General features: G+C 36.8%; 1 protein-coding gene across 1 annotated transcript in view; it reads right to left on the bottom strand.

The window, feature by feature from the left end:
• LOC128247270 (DAZ-associated protein 1-like) overlaps window positions 1-7,483 on the bottom strand; it is a 226,130-nt gene that overhangs the window by 206,801 nt on the left and 11,846 nt on the right. The gene's annotated exons all lie outside the window — the stretch shown is intronic.

Genomic DNA, 7,483 nt, shown 5'->3' with positions numbered 1-7,483 from the left:
AATAATAATAATACAAAATACAAAGACCTGGAAATAGAGGTAACTCGAATGTGGAACCTAAAAGCAGAAACAATTCCTATCATAGTAGGTGCCTTAGGTATAATTAAAATATATTCAGACAAATACATAACAAAAACACCAGGACTTACAAATATATATAACATACAGAAAATTGCACTACTGGGCACTGCACACATCCTACGCAAAACACTTTCAATACGATAACCATAAGAGCATCACAGCAAACCACAGCACATACCCAAGGCACACAGAGCTGCGCTCGGTAGTGAAGTGAAAGCACGTTATAAAAATAAAACTACTGAACAACAATAATAATAATAATAATTAATTCTGGTTTTATTTTTAATAATTAATTCTAAGGTCCAGTCAGATTATCTTTTGAAACAGGACTAACAGAAGATTACTTATATGAGACACTATCTATATAATAATCTGTTTGTTCATTTGCCTGTTAGAGAGGTGGAGGTGGAATGAATGAGAGGTGGAGTAAAAGTGAAGGGGCGAGAGAGAGAGGGGGAGGGAGGGGTGAAGAAAGAAGAGAGGAAGAAGTAGAAAAAAGTGATTAATATTAATATGCTAAGATCAAATGGTCACATGGTCAGTTGAAGGAAGAGGCAGAGAACAAGAGAAAAAGACGAGAAAAGGAGGGAGAAAGAAGTGTTAATGTGTAGTGGGGTGGGGAAGGAATACTTATTATGTGGTTAAAAAGATAGCTGAATGGAAAGGTAGAAAGAGATGGACAAGGGAGGCAATTATATTGAGAGAGAGAGAAAGAGGCAGATAAGTGGTGGTGGTGGTGGTGGTGTGTTGATAGTGAAAAGTATTTTTTTTTCATTGAACTAATTTCTGTTTTTACAGTGACCATCACTTCAATCATGCACATAAGTGTAATTATTTATCATCTGTTCACTAATTAATATTTGTTTATAATGATTAATTTAGCCTAAACTCTGAATTCACAAGAAACACAGTTGAAAGCTGCCCAAGAAAGGATGCACAGATATAGAGCATGGATCAGAGAGGAACGGTGAAAAAATATAAGAAAAAGAGGAAAAAGACAACACCGACAGAGACGTGAGGAAACAAATGTAGGAAAACATGAAGAATATTTAAAGAAAGCTAAACTATGAATGCTATAAAAATACAAATCATCCTTTCTTTCTTACATAGGTCCGCTTAATTTTTTCCATTCCATGGAATTTCCATGGGTCCCACTAGTAGTAAGTGTTTCTGTTGCATCCTTGTATATTCTAAATGAAGTGATGGAGAATACCGCATCTGCAAATGATCTAAAAACCACATGATTTGGCAGCATAACTTGTTAACCACACAGCCACACCTGCGCGGCTGAGTGGTTAAGAATTTAGGAGAAACGGTAGATTGTAGAAAAATTGCCAATTGCAGGTAAATTACATTTTTCGACCTGTCATATTTGAAATGTTAGGAGGAGCTAATCCACTAACCATAAAGTTCTTGACTTCTTGGCATCTCATCTAACATAAGTGTCAGACAAGCTCATGGGAGCATATGGCTATTCCAGAATCTTAGCCTTGCAAGCGTTCATGATAATGCTGCAAACGTCTTAAATTATTCCACTTGATTGATTGCAACAAATTTTATTGTATATATTTTATTTATTTATTTTTTTTAAGTTCAGATAGCAAACAGAATTATCTAATGATGATTTTCTAGTTTGTAGTGTTTACAGGTTAGAAAAGTAGGGAGAAAACAATACTGTTTAATATATAGTGTTATACTACAATACTATAGACTTACATGTGAGGATTTGAAATGTTCCTATATAGGCACGGGTTTTGAGTTCAGTCACACTGCTTGGCACATTGTGAGAATGTGTTTTACTATAACACAGGGCCAACCATAGCTTTGTGCGTGGATTTGGAAGTCAGAAATTGAAAGAAGCCCACAATGTATGTGTGTTATTTCTTTACTACCCACAAGGGGCTACACACAGAGGGGACAAATAAAGACAGACAAACGGATTAAGTCGATTATATCGACCCCAGTGCGTAACTGGTACTTATTTAATCGACCCCGAAAGGATGAAAGACAAAGTCGACCTCGGCGGAATTTGAACTCAGAACGTAGCGGCAGACGAAATACCGCTTAGCATTTCGCCCGGCGTGCTAACGTTTCTGCCAGCTCGCAGCCTTATGTATGTGTGTGTGTGTGTGTGTTTGTATCTTCTTGCCTTGACATTGCATGATAGTAGTGAGTGTCACTATCGTTTCCACTAATCTGCAAAAATATGTCTGGCCATGGAGAAATATTACCTTGCTTGGAAATATGAGAGGATTAGTGACAAGAATGGCATTTGACCATAGAAAATCTGCCTCAGTAAACGTTATCTGACCCATGCAAGCATGAAAAAGTGGACATTATAATGTGTTAGGAAGGGCATCCAGCTGTAGAAACTCTGCCAAATCAGACTGGAGCCTGGTGTTGCCATCCGGTTTCACCAGTCCTCAGTCAAATCGTCCAACCCATGCTAGCATGGAAAGCGGACGTTAAACGATGATGATGATGATAAGAGGCTGGTATTCTACTAATAAGAACTTTCTAGCTATTTGCAATATTACAAAACTTTCTAGTAATTCACAATAATATTCTAGTATTCACAATGTTCTCAGGAATGAAGGCGACAAGCAAGGCAAAATGCTTAGTGGAATTTCGTCCATTTTAATGGTCTGAGTTCAGATTCTGTCAAGGTCACTTTTCCTTTCATCCTTATCCTCCGGGGTCAATAAATTAAGTACAAGTAGAACACTGGGATCAATGTAATTGACTTACCCTCTCCTTTGAAATTGCTGGCCTTGTACCAAAATTTGAAATCAATATTCCCAGGATCAAGGGACCTGCCATACTGATACCACACACTTCTACTGAATAATGGAGCAGTTTGAAAATCGAAGTTAAAACTCCTTATAATGGCTAAAAATGGTTTTAGTGCTTTTCCTACCTTGCTACATTTTTAAGAATGGTGAGTTGGCAAAATCTATTAAAGCACTGGGATAGAAAGCCACAAAGTATTTATTTGTTCTGTTTTCAAATCTTGCTAAAGTCAACCTTGTCTTCTAGTATTGATAAATAAACAATATGTTTTGAATTTTAAGGTGGCGAGCTGGCAGAAACGTTAGCACGCCAGGTGAAATGCTTAGCAGTATTTCATCTGTCTTTATGTTCTGAGTTCAAATTCCACTGAGGTTGACTTTGCCTTTCATCCTTTTGGGGTTGATAAATTAAGTACCAGTTGCATACTGGTGTCGATCTAATCGACTGGCCCCCTCCCCCCAAAATTTCGGGGCCTTGTGCCTAGAGTAGAAAATATGGTCTGAATTAATCTACGTTTAGAAAACAATACTGAGTGTAACAGCGTGGCTCATATTGACAATAATGCTTTGATAAAATGACATATAGAAACAGAATGGCATATAGACAAACACAAAATCATCAAAGAATTTACAGCTAAATTCAAAAGGTCCTTCCTGAATCAAAAGTTCATAAGGCTGGTTTCCCGGAATCTGTGGCCTATATATTCCCCACTCTAGATGGGCTGCTGTTTCATTACAGAATTATTCATTTTTACCAAGTAGACTGGAGCAACGTGAAATGAAGTGTCTTGCTCAAAAAAAAAAAATGTATCGCTCAGTTCAGGAATTGAAACTACAATCTTATGATCATGAGTGCAGTACCCAAACCACTAAGCCATGCACCTCCACCACAGCAGAATTGCCTACACTCTGGTCATCATCACCACCATGCATCATATCAACCTATATTGTTTGTTAGTTGCAAGCTTTCAGTCTTTGACCAATCAACTCTTATCCTTCAAAAGCCAACCATCTTTCGGATTTTGCCATCATCAATCACTTTCTGTCAGTCACTAATAATCTAAAACACTTACTCACTCTTCAATATATGACACAACTCTTCAATGCTATGCATCACGCCAATCTAAGTGCTAAACCTTCTACTACTACTACTACTACTAAACACCTATAATTTACAAGACATCCTCTTTTCCCAACAACATAAGAAAACTCATCTTTCCCACATGAAAGCAAAATAGCATGGTTTGCAGCTTACCTACCCAAGTGTGCCCCGACCCACAACGTTATTTCTTCATAATGTCTAGAAAAATAGATATTTTTTTAATGACAGTTTAAACAAATATGCTTCAGAGGATGCAAATTCTGATTATATTGGAATTTGTCGGGAAAAAAATTTTCCGAGGGTGGGGAGAAGAGTTTCTGAAAATTCACAAAAGTTGGCTTTGTTTCCTCATAACTTTCAGGGAAAAACGTTTTCTAATGAAATTTTTTATGAAAACCTTTCAGATTGTTTATATTACGATTATATCGGAATTTAATATGAAAAAAAAAAATGATGGGCTCGCACCTATACATACTGACACATCACAACTTTTTTTGAAATTTCAAGTTTCATTTTGTGGTGTCTAACAGTATGTATGTAAGCGAACCCACCATTTTTTTTTACGTATTAAATTCCGATATAATCGTAATATAAACAATCTGAAAGGTATTTATAAAAAAACTTCATTAAAAAGTATCCATTTTTCTGAAAGTTATGAGGAAACAAAGCTAACATGTGTGAATTTTCCGAAGCTCCTTTCACCACTCCCGGGAAAACGTTTCCACAACAAATTTCAATACAGGCGGAATCTGCATCATCTGAAGCATATTTGTAGAAATTTTCATTACAAAATATTGATTTTTCTAGAAGTTATGAAGAAACAAAGTCGGTGTGGGGGCACACTTGTGTGAATATGTTCAGTTTGCACCAGCGAATGCACACACACTGTACCAGATCTATCAATCATTCAAGCTAAGGTTCGTTAGTACACCGTGAGGACATTTCGGACAAGGCCTTTCATTAGGGAATGCCGGAAATGTTGGCGATTTCTTTTCGAGGCAAACCTTACATTTTGCTCTCGATTGCCGACGTAGACTACCTCTTGTCTCTTCGAATTATAGTAATTACATAGCTACACACTCTAAGCAGTCAGTACCATAGGTAAACACACATACCCTTAAACGTATCGTCTGACAGACAAAGACTGACAGCTATATAAATAGCTAATTAAACTAACCAGTCAGTCCTGAAGACAAACACGCAGCCCCCGCTTACGTACAAGCTGGCAAACACTCTATTTTATATGCGTAGTCTGGTGCACACAAGCATACATTCATAGAAATAATTTCACGAACCAACTAGCCACATAAAGTTTATGAAGGCCAGCATTCGGACTGCAATAACTCGTCATTAACTAACACGCCCACCGATTCTTAGATAGCAGGCCCAATTAACGTGAAGGGCAGGAGAAAGATAGCGGGGGGAGAGTGACTTAAAAGCCGACAGAGAACTAAAGTTAGAAGGAAGAAAGAGACAGATTTAAGAGGCGTAGAATATTCACGGAGGTAAAAGAAGAACGATTACCTGAAAGAGATAGCGAAAGTGAAAGACAATATTTCTCAATGAGAGGGCGTACTTATCGAAGCAGTGAGAGAAAGAGAGAAAAAGAAAGAGGGAGAGAGTTAACTACGGAGAAAATATTTATTTACTAAAGACAGAAAGTTATTTTAGCGATCTACCTCTCTTTCTCTCCGTTCACCCTCTCTTTCACTATGCCGATGATGTAAATATATGCTTTCATTATAGAGAAACATTGAGAACGAACACAGAGTGACACGGTATATTGTTGTACAGCTTGAAACTAAATATTGACACCTGGAGTTGAAACGTATATAAATATACTACTTACGCAGACTAATGTCTGCGCAAGACATTGTGTACTTACATACACAAAAAATGCTATATGCAAGCCAGTTGTGTATTTAGAAAACAGTGTTATCTGCACGGTGACGGGGATTCTCGTCACTTATTAAAGCGTTGGGTCGCCGCCGCCACTGAATATCCTATCTACAGCTAAGTGTACCTATGACACGTCAACACTGTTAAGCTGTGCATCTGTGAATGTTTGAGCTTAGTACATCAAGCAGTGAATATTCGTTTATTTTACAGCGCATCGTTTATATCAGCAGTGAATTACACCTCCATGCTGGAGCTTCTTGGGATTTTGATTGTAAGAGCGTGTGATAGAGAGCGCCAGATTAATTTTGATCAAGCAGACATATGATTAGACGCGTTCCACTCGTGGCCATCCCGATTTTTTTCAGACAATGTCTCCAGGTCTACATTATCCGATACGCATTCCTTTTTAAGATAGCAGGATGTGGTTTAAAGATTTGGCTGCTATTTCTAGCAGATTACGTAGGCTCCTTTACTCAGTAAATCCACATTCGTGGAATTGAAGAAATACGAAACAACGATCCTTCGATTAGTAGGCGTGCAACTATATTCGTTTCACCGAAGTTTACCCTATTGATCAACAAGTATGATCTACGGGGTAAATTTAATAATAATAAATGTAAAATGATAATGTGTATATAAATACATAGATATGTAAAATATTTTAAATAATTCACGCACCAAAGAGCGAGAGATGTGTAAAATAGATATTGCTATGTCGATAATCATAAACTCTTCAATAACTTCTAATAACAATATTCGAATTACACACACACACACACACATGTAAGCACATCGGTGCAAAACTAAGTGGGGTAAAAAAAAAAAAAAAAAGCCCTCAAATACCAAAACAGTAGTGCAAAATACTGGTTTATTAAGGCCCAAAAAATTTTGGGAAGATTTTTCGGTTGAAATAAAACGATATATATATACATGTACATACACACACGTATATATATATATATATATATATATATATATATATATATATATATATAAAAGCAGCAAGAGTGACAAAATAATACTTCTGCAAACTTAGGAAGGTATAGAAGTCACAGAGCTGTCTGCATTTAATGAAACCATTAATAATATTGCTTTCACAGTGTCAGAGCGTGGACTAACATTTTCAGATACAAGACTGAACACTTAAATCCTTGGACATCAGATCTAGGAAAATACTAACAATGGCTAGTAGCTTCCACCTCAATAGTAGCACTGACAGGGTCTATATTAACCCTTTCACTGCAAAATTAAATTTCCTGATTATTTCAGTAACGGATGTTAAACATCTACCAAAATGTAGAATTAGTATTTTCTGCAAGTCATGCTGTCTCAATAAATTTGAGATATTCTTTTATTCTATTACTTGTTTCAGTCATTTTGACTGCAGCCATCCTGGATCACCTCCTTAAAAGGTTTTAGACGAACAAATCAACAGCAGGACTTCTTTTTAAAGCTGAGTACTTATTCTATCAGTTTCTTTTGCCGAACCGTTAAGTTACAGGGACGTAAGCACATCAGCACTGGTTATCAAGCGGTGGAGGGACAAACACACACACACACACACACACACACACATATATATATATATATAAACATATATATGACAGGCTTC

This window comes from Octopus bimaculoides, chromosome 3 (genome assembly GCF_001194135.2).
Source record: "Octopus bimaculoides isolate UCB-OBI-ISO-001 chromosome 3, ASM119413v2, whole genome shotgun sequence".
NCBI lineage: Eukaryota > Metazoa > Mollusca > Cephalopoda > Octopoda > Octopodidae > Octopus > Octopus bimaculoides.
Note: the sequence above shows the minus strand (reverse complement) of the source record. Positions and strands in the feature narration are given on the sequence as shown.